The sequence below is a fragment of the Hermetia illucens genome, chromosome 2, assembly GCF_905115235.1.
Source record: "Hermetia illucens chromosome 2, iHerIll2.2.curated.20191125, whole genome shotgun sequence".
Taxonomy (NCBI): Eukaryota; Metazoa; Arthropoda; class Insecta; order Diptera; family Stratiomyidae; genus Hermetia; species Hermetia illucens.
This window is the reverse complement of record NC_051850.1, coordinates 171937380-171953666: the sequence shown is the minus strand read 5'-3', so window position 1 is coordinate 171953666 and position 16287 is coordinate 171937380.

Here is a 16287-nt window from a genome sequence, read left to right as displayed (position 1 = left end):
TTGATACGCAACACCACGTCGAGGCCCGAAGGTCTCTTCTCGCTTGAGCATAACCACAACCACCATGAAACTCCCACTAGGGGGGCCAACCGCAAATAACCGAGCTGTCCTCACATACAACAGGAGTTCACCCGAAGTATGTGAATCCAGGGGCTTTCCCGGTTCCCATGGTACCAGTATACCCCTGGTAAGGTTTCGTGACCAATTTGCCACTTCAGATGAGTCCCCGTGCAGACTCGGGTCTGATCGCCCTGATTAGGCCTTTGGAGAATTCGCCCACTGAATCACGGCCGGCAAACCAAAGTGATTACTGCGTTTCCCGGTGCCACCACTATGGAGGTTCTCCTCGGCCACTTGGTTTTGGTTTGGCCGATAGGGTTGCGCCCCATCTTCCTCGCCGCCTCCTCTGAGCACCTCACTCGTACAAAGGGTAACTAACTTCATATATTATCGTACCTTCATTCTTCATTCCCACGATTATTCGTCGATATTAATTAATTTTTCCTTTAAGTGGGCCAGTTCTTCCTTTGCTGGTATAAGAGGGAAGAGGGCTTTAATGTCAAATGAAACCATATCTTCCTCATCCTAAACTGTTTCGGTGTTTCGTAGTTTTTCAATGAGTTCTTCCCTGTTCCTTACAGTTCGTTTTCCTGTTGATACCTCTAGTTCGTTGAATTTTCGTAATAGCCATCGTGCTATTTTCTGTTTTGGAGAATTTGTCGCCATTATGATTTCACGCACCTCATTACCTAATTTGTGTACTTTTGGGAGACATATAATCCGAGGGAGAGACGAGTTTGTTGTCCTGAGTGTTGCCAGGTTCTCTACAACGTTTCAGCATTCTTTTATTTAGCTTCTTTTCAATTCGTTTTATGGAGTGCGGTAGGGACTTTGTTCATTCGTGGAAGTTTCCGTTTTCCAGCTTTTCCATGACCGGGTTGTCGTAATCATTTCTGTCATGATCACTATTTTGCTTCCTTTATCGGCTTGGAGGTAATAAACAGGTTTGCTCTTCAATTCTTTCACGATTCTGTTTTCCATGCTCCCTCCCTTCCCTTCTACTTCTTTTTCTATTATTCTCGCTGTTGGTTTTCGTATCTCTTCCTTTTTCTTCTCATATTTTATGGAGTTTTTTAATGATTTTGTCTTTATTCCCTCCTAGCTCCCGACAAAGGTCACCCTAAGAGGGCATTCCCATTATCAATGGCCTAAACCTGTCGATCGGTGAGCTGCATCGTTATACGTTGAGTTTAAGGGGATCCGGGGTTCTCACACATGCAAAAGGGGGTGTATATTTTTTCACCAAATGTAGTCATGTGAGGTATCAAATGAAAGGTCTCGGTTAGTACTTTCCAAAGCTGGCCTTATTTCTAATATTTGATGCAAAAGGGAAGTGTAGAGGCTAGAAAATGATCATAGCTCATAGCTCTATCTTTGTGATTTACCATAGTCAACTCAGCTTATTACGAAGGAAATTGGTTTAATCGGAAAGCGAAAGGTAAGACATTATAGCGAATGGTGAGCTTTCTGCTGCGCACGTACCAAAATGTTGGATGGCAAAGCCAAAATCTACGTATATCAAAGCTATGGAAAAGTGAAGTCGTTAGTGAATTGCCCCTTGCGGAGAAGCTATTTTTATGTACACTGTCCAAATAATCAATCTAAATATTGTTTTTTGGTTCGCTTTCTATTCTTTTTCTACTCTTCTTTTGGTACATTTTTATATCGATTTTCTATATTGCCCAATTTTTTATATACGTAAGACTAGCTTCAAGTGTGTAACTGTCCAACAAATTGAAAAATTATAAGCACATCGTCTCCCTTCAAATTATTTTCAAACGATTTATAACGTACGACATCATGTAGTTACTATCATGCCAGGCAAAAGACGTGTGACAATAATGTTGTTTCAGTGGGACCCCAGAGACGGCAGCTCTCTGATACTACCAGAAAAAAGCCCAGTGAATTTCACGTGGGAACTACCTCAAGACCTCGTCTCGGGCCAGGCTCTCCAGCAACTTAATTGCATTGACTCCCACACGATGACGGTCGAAGAGGCCACGCTGGGCAAAGAGGTTCATCTGATGAGCCAGTGCCAGCAAGATGACCCCAATATAAGCCAGCAAGCAAGGTGGATGATCCCAGGCAAGTAGTTAGGTATGCGCATATCTAAGTACGAATATTGGGCATTGGAGCGCTCTTCGCACTTTTCGCTTCCTCTGTGTTTCGCGAAATCGAAAGTGCCAATCGAATTTAATGGATGGCCGATTAAAATGAGGAATGAATGGCGTTGCGAAATGACACGCATTTCGGTTATTCAGATTCAAATGTTGCAGAGGCAGACACGAGCTTAAATAAAGTTGACTTGTCTTGTGTTGGCATTTTTCCGCCTATTGGTCGACCATGGGAGAAAGTTGTGCTCGTGAATTTGATTAAATGCATGTGTAATTTGGACACTTAGCTCGGAACTAGAGTTTGGTGACCCATTTAAGTCAAGTCAGGCGCGTGTACATGCAATCCTTGTCTGTCGGTAAACATAAGAGGGAAACTCTGAAGCACAAGTGAACATGCTGCTTTCTTGTGTAGCATTTTTAAAAGGTTTTTTCTGCAAGTTGTCTGAGATATATGTACATATGTACGGTACAATTTGGTGCAAATCTCGGTTACGGTGATTTGCATATTGTATAATCGATCTAATCTGAAAGAAGCATTAGAAAGCACAAATTGTATCTAATTAAGATACTTTTACTGCGCTGTAAACGGTGTACTTTAAGTGATGTTTTCGAAATCCGCAGGAGTTTAAATTACCTCAGAAGTCTACCTTCCCGTTTTCCGTCATTTCCCTGGATGTTCTTGGTGCTGGGATAAGTCTTGAAGGACAGAGTTGTCCTCGGATTGGCCACAGTAAAGTACCAATTACTATGATGGCCAGTAGATCCAGGAATTGTGTAATACAGAGCATGGTGGTGAACTGGTGATTCCGGAAAATCTGTTTTTTGGCTTCGTATGTTCTGCTGTAGGTTGCTTAATAGGTGCAATTGTGATTGGTATTTTCAGTCAGTATTCTGACAGCTCATAATATATGTTGAGCTAGGATATTGTCAGTTGGTCGACCATAACCAAAGGGTAATATGTAGTAAGCAAAAGAAAAGTGTTGTGAGCAAAGGATTCAACTTAATTATTTTCTTGGGTATGTCTTCATTGGGCTGAACTCTTTTAGACTGATCTACTGATGTCGATTCTCCAAAATCTACTGCCGGATTCTGTTAATTTATAAACGGTTGCGTTGGTTCTTCTATTGGGAGCGGTGCCAATCGATGAACAGGTCGAGTTATTACTGAATTTGCTGTTTCAATTTCTGCAACATGTACGAAGCCATCATTGCCCTTGCGTACACGTATGATTCGACCGAGCAGCCACTTCATGATAGGTAACTAGGTAGGTCGTCCTTGATCATGACGATTGCATCTGTTGCAATATTAGGCATAGCTGCCATCCAGTCGTACCGATGTTGAAGAAGATGTCAATATTCTTTGGACCACCGTTGCCAGAATTCTTCTTCTTTTTCTTTAGCCTTTGTTCCGTTCACAAACGGGCTCAGCTTGTTGTGATCGGTTTCCCCATTCGGCTCTATCGAATACCTGATCTGGGTGCAATCTTGAGGCTTTTAAATCCACCGTTGTTTCGACCTGCCTTTTGGTCGTTTACCATCGACTTCAATGTTCTAACCAATCTTGGCAAGTGAATTCTCGTTAACGCGAATTGTGTGACCATACCATCGAAGATGCATCTCTCGCAATTTTTTCACGATCGGTGCAACCCCATATCGACCACGGATATCTTCATTTCGGAACTGATCAAAAAACGTGTCACGTCACTAGTCCAACGCAACATCTTCGTCTTCATTACCGCAAGACGCCGTTCAGTGTCTTTTATTATCGGTCAACACTCAGAACCATAGAGAGCGACAGGACGGACGACATTGCGGTAGATTTTAGATTTGAGACGTCCGTTGATACGTCGATCACAAAGAACATCAGCTGTGGAACGCCACTTCATCCATGTTGCGTTAATGCGTGAAGCAATTTCATAACGCAGTTCTCCATTGGCTGATAGCGTTGACCCGAGGTACTTAAATCGCTCAGTTCTGGGCAGATTACTGCCGCTGACAGTGATTGTGTCTGTTTCATGACGATCGGTCAACAAAAATTCAGTTTTGTTTAGATTTAATCTGAGACCGTGTTGCATGAGGCAATCATTACATTTTTGGACAAGTTGTTCGAGATCATTTTTGCTTGGACGTTGGATGTCCCGTGTGACGGTGTCCATAACAAGAACAAAGAGGAGTGGTGAGAGAGCGCTTCCTTGATGAACACCAGCAGAGACACGAAACGGTTTTGATACACCCGCCATACTTCGAACTTTACTTTTCGGATCGTGGTAGAGCAATTGAACCCAGCACACGAGTTCTTCTGACACTGAGTGTTGTTGAAAAGAGTTCCAGATGAGTTCGTGTGGCACACGGTCAAACGCAGAAATGCAATGTAAAGAGGGCAATACTTTTCACGGTGTTTCTCCATGAGTAACCGCACAGTATGTATTACGTCTATAGTTCCGCAATTTTCGACAAATCCGGCTTGATTCACGATTATTTCAACGATTTCGCGAATACGGTTAAGAATGCGTTTAAAAATCTCCATGGCATGGGAAAGTAACCGGATCGGACGGTAATTTGAACATTCTGCTGGGCTACCTTTCTTTTTCCATATTGGAACAGTGGTACTTTCTTGCCAGTCAGATGGTGTTCTTCCTTCCTGAATGACCCGGTTAAAGAATTCAGTGAGCCATAGTGTTGGGGCCCAGCTCTTCGCTTTCCAGAGCTCAGATGCGATGTCCTGGTCAGGTCCTGTTGCTTTCCCCGATTTCATTTGTTTTATTGCCTCCTCGACTTCAGTTGCGCTGACTGGTGGAACTGCTTCAAATGCCGGCAATGATTGTGGAAGTGGAGGATGAGCAAATTCTTCAGTTGAAATCTGCTCGAAGTATTCTCGCCATCTATCCGTTGCGGCTCGACGGTTGGTAAGCAAAGTACCGTTTTTGTCATTAACACAACAGAAGTGTTCGATATCCTGCGTTCATCACGGCTTTTAGCAAGTCAATACAGATCTGTCTCGCCATCCCGAGTGTCCAATTTATCGTAAAGATTTTTGAAATGGTTCGCTCGGGTGACAGCGAACGCTTTCTTTGCTTCCCGGTTGGCATTCTTATAAGTTTGCCAATTATCAGGCGTTTTATCGTCGAGAAATTTGTAAATATAAGTTTAAGTTAAATTTTAGGTTAAATGAACACAGTTTTTGGGTTTTATTGATTTGCGTGAGTAATTTATATATCTGGATGGGAGACACTATCAATTTTATGGAGCTTAGCTCTTGTCGTTTCGTCGTATTTTTTGGCATTCTTTAAGAACATAAACGTTATGATTCCGGAAATGTATAAGGAATGATTCCATAACGTTGCTACCAAGGCTGCGTCTGATGGAAGTTTCGAAGTTTGTGACAAGTCGGCCTCATAAGGGCTCCAGGGCCTAGCTTCAAAAATACTAAGAATGCCGTAAAGTGCAATCGATCGTAGCCACAAATCGGAAGGACGACAGAATAATTCCTCATCAAATCATAGGCAAGACAGGAGCTAGGCAACTACATGGAGAGCTTCCAATCACGTGCAGGGGCAACCTGGTTTTCGAAAGGTGCGGTTAATTGACCACTTGTATTCTCTTTTGTTCTATAGTACGTGGTTCTAGGGCGACCCACACGTCAGCCCTGAAATAAAGCTGTCGGCCTTCTATCCATCAACACGAACACAGGTCGACCGAGTTCTTCGTTCGAAATTTTATTAGGGAAAATTAATAATTTGTAGGGGGACAGTATTCCAACACGTTATAAATAGGTGTTTGTTGTACCCCAAGTTGTTATGATAAGGGTTAATATTATACGTATTACGTATACGTATTTTCCTCATCAATCGTGTACTGGCATTCATTCATTTTAAATTTTAAAATATAGCCTTGTGGGAGGCCATAGAAAGAGGCTGGAGGCTGAGAGGAGGAAGTTACACAAAACGAAGAATATGGTTCAAGAGATGCTCAAACCAGCGAAGGAAGCACTTGTTCATAGTTATCTTTGGATGAGTTATTTGAGGAAACAAAAACGATGCAGGTTGCAAATGCTTGCATTCATCATTAATGTCGTAGCAGTCTTTCCTTTGAATAACTGTAGTCAAAACAAGATAACTGAAAATATCAGTCATTGCTAGGGACCTTCGGTAACCGGTCAGATTGCTTCACATCTATCAGACTGGTAATCTAAAAAGCTTCTAGGGTACCAACTACTCTGAGTAGTTATTACCCACTTCAGCAGGTTTACCAGCTTTAGGTGCCAACTTGAGTTCCTGATGAAAAACAAAAAATATTCCATGCAACTTGGTAAACACTTCTCGCTTTTAATTTGCCGCGAGCTTATTGTTGGCCTCATTAAGGCCCGAAGTTGTATTTACCCATGTGTTCCTGCAAATTTTAATAGTATTGTCTCCAGAGTCTCTTAGGACAGTCCCCCAGTGATCCCTTCCTTGCGGATGAAATAAGCCCCAAAAGATGATATGAACATGGAGTGAATGTGACTTTTGGTAAGACTTTTGAGTTAATCGATTACAACCTTCTAGAGGTCCACCACAAACTTATACTTGTCTTTGAGCCGAATGCGTCTCAAATTTTATTCTGTGGAAAGCGGTTTTTGTGCAGGTACCTGATTTAATTACAATAAGGATATGCGAAACAAAATCCCAGTAGGTAATGTGATAATACACTGCTTTTCATCATACTTAAAGCAAAAAAAATCCAACCTATAAGGAAGTCAATGAATGGTTATTTATGGTATAGCCATATACGCATTTGGCAAGCCACTTGCTGCTTCTTCAGCATAATGAAAGAAGCGGCAAGTAGCTGGCGAAACAAATATTCATTGACTATAAGAAAGTCGGATTTTTATTACGTTTATAGTATGACCTCAATCAGTACAAACCAGCCGAGCGCAACACGTTGTACTATAAAGAAATACTCCAAATCATTTTCCCATGCCAAGTCCAAGCAAGAGAACAGGGAATCATTACACTCATATATTTGAATGTGATAGTCGGCATCGGTTCGGAACTCGATGGGCGTCACCGGATGTTTGATGATGTCTTTTAATGTAATATCACATAGGTACAGACATTATGAAACATATGGTTACTTATCACGAGAGTAAAACCAACATCACTTCTCTACTGGGTTACATGTTGTAAGGTTTAGTGATGTTGGGTGATGTTTGGATTGCATATCTAAGACACAACTCTCTACAAGTTCGCTCGTGGAATAAGTGGATGGTCTCCTCATTTTGGGCGTAGCAAATTTCCTACACACTCCTGCCCTAGGTGGAATAGAATTTCCTGGTGAATATTGCCGAGGTGCCATTGGAAGTATGAAATGAAAGTCTATGCTCTTTTCACTACATTGCGAGCGAATCGAATTCTGAGCATTTTCTGAGTAAACGGCGTCCTTGATTTCTTGCAAAAGGTTGTTTGCACCGAAGACGTTGCATTGTCGCAAAAATGTTTCTACAATGTCCACGTCGACCAATAAACTTTCGCAAAGCTCCGATAAATGTTTCTGTTGCTAAATTGGATACCAGCTCCAGATGCACGGTCTTGGTGGCGAAACAACAGAAGACTGCAATATATGTTTTTTGTGACCGTTTTCCTCTGATTGGGAAGTGATAATATACTGGTCCATAAAAATCTACTGCACAGTTAATGAATGGCCACGTCTCCTGCACTCTTTCTGCTGGTAGATTTCCTATGGTTTGGGTGAGTAACTTGGGATCGGCGCGAGTACATTTTATACACTTGTGCACAATAGATGGCTTGAGCGGCCAGTAGGTCTGCCTTGTATTGGATAGAAGACCCAGTGAACCAACATGGAAGTGTCATTTGTGTATATGCTCCATTATCGTTTTTCTTAGTGGACCAGAATATGGTAGTAGGCATTGAATGTTAAATTAGCTGACACCAGTCGGCAGACTGACTTCATTATCCCGTTTTCATCCACAAAAATGTAATTTCTTCCGAGCGTTTTTGTATTCTTCATGTAGCTACTCGTATCCAGATCGGTTTCTATTTCACTGACAGCGTTTTCTGGTCTTGAGGCAAGCCTTGCGGCATTCTCCGATTACAGAGTTCCACCAAAAGGTCGGAACTCGCTTCTGGGATACAACGCACCTTGGCATGGAGGTGTCACATGCTCGCCGGAACTTTTCGCCGATCTGTAAAGCTTTATTTTCTGCGTTTCCTTCAAGTGCTGTATTTTGCTGCAGAACTTCTTTGAAAATCTCCTCGTCAAACTTATTAGCTGCCCACCTTTCAGCTCTCGTCCGGGACCACTTCATTCGTGTACCATACATGTCTGGTGCCTGGTGGTCGTTATGTGTATATTATTCAGTGACATACCACTGGAGATCCTTAGCTAAAATATCGCTAACAAAAGTGTCACGCATCCAGTGTTAACAATTACAAGATTCAGACGAGAAAGAGCTGCGAGTAATATACGTCCTCTTGCGTTCGTTTCTCGGTTGCACCATTCTTCAATTCATCACGTCGATGACCTCGCGCCTGACCACGTTAAAGAAAGTGGGTTCATTACCCAAATTAAAGATCTGAGAATCGGTTCCTAGTAGATACTCCAGTAGTCTCAATCCTCTTGCATTGATGTTTAAACTTCCCCAACATATGTGGTGAGCATTGACATCACATCCTGCTATTACCCCCATGCCCATGCCTGCCTTTTGGCATATTGGACAGCTCCGATGAATTTTCCACTGGGAACGTCTTCTGCGTCATAGGGAAAATATGCAGAGCATCATAGTATTTCTTTATCTGTTGACTTTTTATGGTTACCTTAGCCGATGTGGTGTCGCCATCAGATAGGTCATTAACCAAATTAGCCGGGAAGTCTTTTGAGACTACCATTCAGGAGCCGGGTCGATCGCTTCCATTGGCATACAATAAGTCAGCATCCTAGAAATTGAGGCCTCTGACTACCCCACCAAAATCCCACGGTTCTTGTATGAGGTATGTAAATGTCCTGCAGCTATTGATCCGACCACTGATAAGTGCAGTCGCCGCTTCGCAATGCTGCAAATTTATTTGGGAAATGTAGCACCTCATCTACGCTTCAGATGAAGATGCCGAGGGCTGCACGTCCTCTTCAATGGTTTTAGGAGCCAAGACTTGTCCCTAGCTCGTAATGGAGCCGGCAGCCCGCATTTTCCCGAACCTTTTTAACATCGAGTTCGGGAACGCCGATAATGAGAAAAGTTCCCGGCCTATCGGCTCTCTCTCCGGTTTTGCTGCCTAACAGCAACCAGGAAGTGTTGAGGTTATTCTGCATACCAAGTTGTTCCAGAACCCCAAAGAGAGTCGTCGTACAGGACCCATCCATCGGCTTCGATAGCCTTGGCTGCAAATGAATGGCTAGCTGTTGCCGACGAAGCCCTCTTTGCTGCCTTTTGTGTTGAAGAGTTAGGATTGTCCGAGGGCCACTGCCGCTTCGGTTTCCCCTTAGCCGCAGGTGCCCCGAACGATCCCCTAAACCTTGGCACAGCTTTTGGATTGTGCGTTGCCCGGAGGCGGTTTGCTCGAAGGCGGTTTGCCCGAAGGCTGTTTGCTGTCTGTGGACTGGTGCTTATCCATGGGCAAGACTTTAGCCTCAGCAGGTGGCGCCGATTGGAGCCTGGGGTCAGGAATGCTGACAGAAGAGGCCTGTTTCGGCTCGTTCGTTAAGGATAGGATTGGTTTCCACCTGAGTGAAGAATCTGAGTCTAGACTCAAGTTCTCCATCGATGAGCTTAGGATTGCCCCTTCACTCTGGGTTGGATCGTCACGATCGAAGTTTTATTGCATTTGCTTAACAGGTTTATGCTTTTGTTTTGTTTTTTTTTTTTGTTTTTTCATAATTGGCTGCCATGGCCTCAGTTTTATCGGGGAAAGTAGGTCGATCTCGGCAGAGCCCCTTTTTGCTGAGACAAGGCTAGTTGAAACTAGGGGTCGCCTGGTGCCCATAGTTCACCGTTTACGGCCACATCTTAACCCCTGTGACCATTCAGCCCTTGGCACGGTTGTCAAAATTTGGATTATGGTTTTGATTATCGCTTGGCTTCAGGTGTCACCTCCCGTTTCCTGGAGGGTCTTCCTTACTGGGCTCCCTCACCACGACAAGGTAATCGAGGGAGAGAATATTTGTATCTTATGATATATGTTTATAAACATTAGAAAGCACAAATTGTAGCTAATTAAAATACTTGTACTGAACTATAAACGTTGTACTTTAAGTGAAGTTTTCGAAATCCGCAGGAGTTTGAATTATCTTCTCGTTTTTCCTCATTTCCTACATGATTTTATGCAAAGTACCCGAAACAATCTGACTAACTTCAATTAAGGACTTAACAACGTAATAATCAGTTTGTTTACGAATAAAGCGGTATGAACAGTTTCCGCGAAATTAAAATGGAAAGTCCTAAAAAGCACTTAATTCCACACTCAAATGCGCTCTAATTGTTATACTCGACTATTATGTTTCGAAAAATTCTAATTACACGAGGAAAACTCTCTAAGCATCACGCCATGCAGGCAGCTCCTCCACTTTGCACTGCATCCAGGATAAACCACGTATGCACAAAAAAGCTTCCTTAAAAACACGGTAATAAAACGGAGTAGGGCTCATTTGAAAATTACTCAAAATTATACCTGTTAAATGTCGGGTGAATGAAATATCTGCACTATCCTACGATATATGCTCACCGGTATGGTGGCGCACGTACGTATCCCTAAGAATGTCGGGGGCTGGTCTCGAACGTTATCGTTCATTCTGATTCCCTTGTACGAGGAAATTATTCGGCAAATGTAAATCGTGACCTCACCTTAGGAGACGCCGCTGCTGGCGCCTGGAACAGTCTCCAAAGGGCATAATTACCTTTTCCGATAATGCCGTAAAAGAGTCGTTCATACATCGCCCCACATAAATGATGAGTGGTCGCAAAAACGAACTTCATATGGCATTTGCAAAAACGGAGCAGAGTGAAATGATAGTGCGGTGGTAACGTGGCGCGGTATTAACTTATCGCACACACATGGTCACTCATAAAGAAACACCGCGCACCAGGTAAAGGTACTGCAGTATGAGACGACAGGCAACCAGGTGTACGGGCGGCTTGCAAAGCCCCAAACTGCCTAGACGCACGCTGGCGTCGGAAAATCTGGATCAATTTAAACGAGCTCGTCTGCTGGTGTTGTCGTCTTTCGAATAGTGGGCCCACCTCAATAAGGAATATAAAATCCTTTTTGTATTTCGCACACCTGACCTAGTGGACCTGGAGAACTACCAGCTAATTAAGGTCTGGCAGGAAAATCCTGGAGGCAGCTTGGAAAAAAATTTGTGACTCTGCATCTTCAATCTATATGGGAGTAGTAGGTTCACATAACCAAAAAAATCTGTAAACATCGCCCCCCATCTGTTGACTGTTCATAACATCTCGAATCAACCGTACTCACCGTGCACCCTAAGGAAAACTAAATATTTAAGATGGAATACTCCTTAATTCGCAACACTACTTGGCAAAAAGCTGAGAACTGATGGCAGACATATGGCGTTCTTTGGAAGCTATCAAATTATATTAAGGACGGTTGCTGCAGAACGAGAAGAAAATACAGAAAATTGTAGTGGATTTTCCGTTTTGCATATGCCTTCCATGGTTGACTCGCCTGGCTAAGCCAGAATAACGTAACCTTGCGGACGGGCTAGCTTTACGGCCGTTTCAGGTTATCATAACTCTCCGCAGTCTATCTTTTACAGATGGCAAGTCGGTGCATTATGAATGTTTCAGGAGCTCCGACGCGCAAAGCAACATATCAAAACTTGCATTTTATGTGCATCCAAGTGTGTGCTAGTTTGCATACTGAACGACCGGAACCTCATGCTAATAGGCAAGATGGCAGAATAGACAACGCTGGCGCCAGGCTTTCGGAGTTTTATAATGCCGCCAAGTTGTTCGCGATGGAAACATTAAAGGCAAGAATGCAATAAGTATGCAACGGTATTTCACAACTCGTAGATTATTTTCCTTGTGCTTTCCGAGATCCAGGTAAGGGCGATTGGATCTAGAATGAACCTCGCATAGCTGGTTTTCATAATTAGATTCTTTTATAATTACATGTATTCTATCTTGCAGTGAAGTCGGTATCTGAATGCACATAAGTAGATGTGCTGAAATTATACATTGTTGCAAATTATTTGATTAGTTTCCTGAATTTGAATTGAGTTTTAGCCAGCTTCAGATATGGCTAATCATGGCTCCTATTTTATGCATAATTACTTAGAATAGCAGTTTGATGTTTAAGAATCCATGGTAACTATTTGCTTCATTAAAAAATGCCTGGTATAGCGTCATTATACTTCAGATAACCGAGAAAATTGGTAAAGCAAAGGTTCTGCAACAGAATTAATATTATTGGTTAGGGTTCATAGCTGACGTGGTATAATACTTTTAACTCTAGGGTGTAAGGGTCCTTGTACCCTGATCAACGAACCACCGAACTAAGATTGTAAAGACTTAATAAGATGGGATTGGACGGTGTCCTATCAATCATCCTGAGTGGCCGGAGACGACCAAGTGGGGAGAGCAAACCAAAAACCCAAAAAAAAGAACATTGAAGAACATTGACCCTGAAAGTATGCCGGCAAATAACTAAGCTCCCTCGAAGTGGGCCAGACTCACAAATCTGGAGGCAGGGTCCTTCGAACACTTCGATCCACAACGAATCGAATCCTCAATTGATGCTTCTCCTGCCTCAGATGTGCAATGACGCGCGGCTTTGAGGTTCCCTCCCCGCTTTGGCATGCTTAGACTATGAAAATTGGATGATGCACCTTATTTAATGAAAGTTCACCGTAGTTAGAAAATTGCGTTGCGGTGCGTTGCGTGTTAAATCTTGAAATATTTAAATGAAAATTAACTTTAGAATTTGGGGGTAGATACAATGTGGCAGGTTTTGCAAACAAAATTATAAGAATCCAAAGTAAATTGATCTCTCAAAGATGAAATTTTTCATATCAATGGCTATCGGGATGAAAATTAGGAATTTGAAGGGGTGTATTAAACAAGCTAAGGGATGTTAAAACGTGAGAAAAAATTAAGAAATGCTGCATATTGGCAATTGCATCCTCTCGTCAAATTGTCACTGGGCAAGGCGAATGAAACGTTGAACATATCGCAAAGTCGTGGCCACCACAAGGTTAACAAATAATTTCTCTCTGATGGTACGTATTATGACACCTACCATTTTGGGAAAAATTCAAAATACGCTGAGCTTATTCACTCTTTTATGTAAGGTCTCGAAGCCCAAGTAAAGGAGGATGGTTTAAGGCAACATACCATGCACTATCCTCATTAAAATACAAATAAAATGAGATCAGGGAAAGAGGTAAATAAAGTATAGTTGGAGTTATTCCAGTATACTAAATCCTATCTGATCTCTCTTCGTGGCAGGTTCCGCGACAGGCCGACAAAAAAATGCATTCAATGTGTTTAGAAACAACATAATCGGATCGAGTAACAAGCCTCGGAAAAATGCTAGGGTGTCCCACTCAGTCGACGCGCAGGACAGGCCCCGGTCCTGTCGAGAAATGGGCTAGGGTTCTTGACGCATGGTTCGCGTCAGGACGCAAGTAAGTTATTCCAAATAAAATAAATACGTGTTTACACGCTAAATGTTGGCACCATATCTGGAAAGACCGAAGAACTCGCCAGAGCCCTTCGGTAAAGGCACATTGTTATCGTTATCTCGATGGTCTGTTGCCAAAAACTGCGGCTTAGAACGCGGTAAAAATGGCTACAAACTTCTCTATTTTGGTAAACCACACATTCAATACGGTGTTGTATCGACTATATTCTCATAAGATGTCGACATTTTACCACCGTCACCAATTGCAAAGCCGTTCCCTTGAGACCATCGCACCTCTAATATCGGCCGTTGATTGCCGTCTTCCGAATAAAGCCACCGATAAAACAGCGTGAAGAACGCCCTGACTCGCCGCGGTGGTGGCGGTTTCGTCAGAAGAAAGAAGAAATTATTTCACTTACGCAATTACTAACCATTACAATTGTATGAAAATCGTGGAACCAAATGAAAGACACGATCCACGAAGTGGCAGCAAAGCAAGCGATCGCTGTCGCCTGAGCAGACAATTACAAAAATCTTTACGATAAAGTGGACACTCAGGATGGTGAGAGAGATCTGTATCGACTTGCCAAAAGCCGAAGCGAATGCACACAGGATATTGAACACTTCTGTTGCGTTAATGATAAGAACGGTACTTTGCTTACCGACCGCCATGCCGCAACGGATAGATGGCGAGAATATTTCGAGCAGATTTGTTCTAAAGAATTTATTCACCTTCCACTTCCACAATCATTGCCGACATTTGGTGCAATTCCACCTGTCAGCGCAACTGGCGCTCTGAGGTGGTGGGGAGGAAGACCCTGTCGGCTGAACCAAAACCAAGCGGCCGAGGAGAACCTCCACGTGGTGGCACCGGCAACTGCTGTACCGCATTGGCTTGGCGGCCGTGATGCAGTAGGCGAATGGACCAAGGCCTAGCTAGGGCGATCAGACCCGAGTCTGCACGTCTTATACTTCAGGAGAATTCCTGTCGTATCTGAGTACAGCTCGGTTATTTGCGGTTGGCCCCCTAGTGGAAGTTTCATGGGGGCTGTGGTTGTGCTCGAGCGAGAAGAGACCTTCGGGCCTCGACGTGGTGTTGCGTATCAACACGGGTGCCGTACTCCATAGTTCGGTAGAGATTTAGGTAATTCTTGCATCCACCAGTATGAATGCTAAGCCATGCACTTGGTATAGACTGGTACCGTTGCGCTTGTCTCAGCGGGGCTCTGATTGTGGTCACAAAATCGATCCGTGTCTGAAGAGGACCGTAGGATGAAGCCTCCACGACAGGTACCTACGTAAAACACCGAAGACTTCACTGTCAGCGCAACTGAGGTCGAGGAGGCAATAAAACGAATGAAATGGGGGAAAGCAACAGGGCCTGATCTAAGCTCTGGGCAGCAAAGAGCTGGTACCCATCACTGTGGTTCAGTAAATTCTTTAATCGGGTTCTTCAGGAAGACCATCTGACTGACAAGAAAGTATCACAGTTCCAATATGGAAAAAGAAAGTTAGTTCTGCAGAATGTTGAAATTACCGTGCGGTTACTTTTCAATACCATGAAGATTTTTGAACGCCTTCTTGACAGCCGACGACGTGTGCGAAAATTACACCCAACTAAAAAAAAAACAAAATCTTTACCTTCTTCACCCGTCTGAATTCGAGGAAATGTTTGACAATCTCGTTCTTGAAACAAGGGGACGAAGTCCAAAGGTGAGGGTTAGGTTCGGTTGTAGACCTGACCTTTGTCAGCCCAGCGCTGGCGCGTGGTATGCCCTGGTGCGTCAGCGAACGCTACACCCACAACCATCACCAGTCAATCACCATCACCACAACCATCACCAGCCACAGGGCAAAGACCCATCATGTCCGAAACCGAGCGATGAGCAGACCTTCATAGAGGTGTGGTTAGATCAACCTGATAAAGCAGGCGCCTCTACGTGTGGCCCAATGCATCGCCAAAGAATGTGACACGCCTAGTAGGTGCTCATTCCCCAGTAAAAGACCAAACTACAGGTGGAACGGTGAACTGGCCGGCCTTCGATCAGCCTGCCACCGAGCCAGAACAGCGGCTCAGAGGGCGGTTGAGCGCCTATTTTCACCTACCTTCGCTGACGATACGGTGACACTCTGCACACATTCGAATCCTAGCGCCTCGAGACCTCGAGAATTACATGAAAGAGGTTGAGCAATGGTTGGCCCGCTGGAGGACCAAAGTAAATGAAACAAAATTTAGTCATGTCACTCTCATATTGAAGAAACGAATATGTCCCGGCGTATCCATTTCTCAGTTTAAGGAGGTAAAATATCTAGGAATATACCTAGACAGAAGGGGCCAAAGATTCAAAAACCAGCACTGGCAATTCAACAAATTTTCCAAGCAGCCCTTGGAATTCAAAGTGCTTATATACAAAGCAGCGTTTACATTATATAAAAGTATCGATTTATATCATTAAAATATGTTCCTGTTTTTTCTCAACT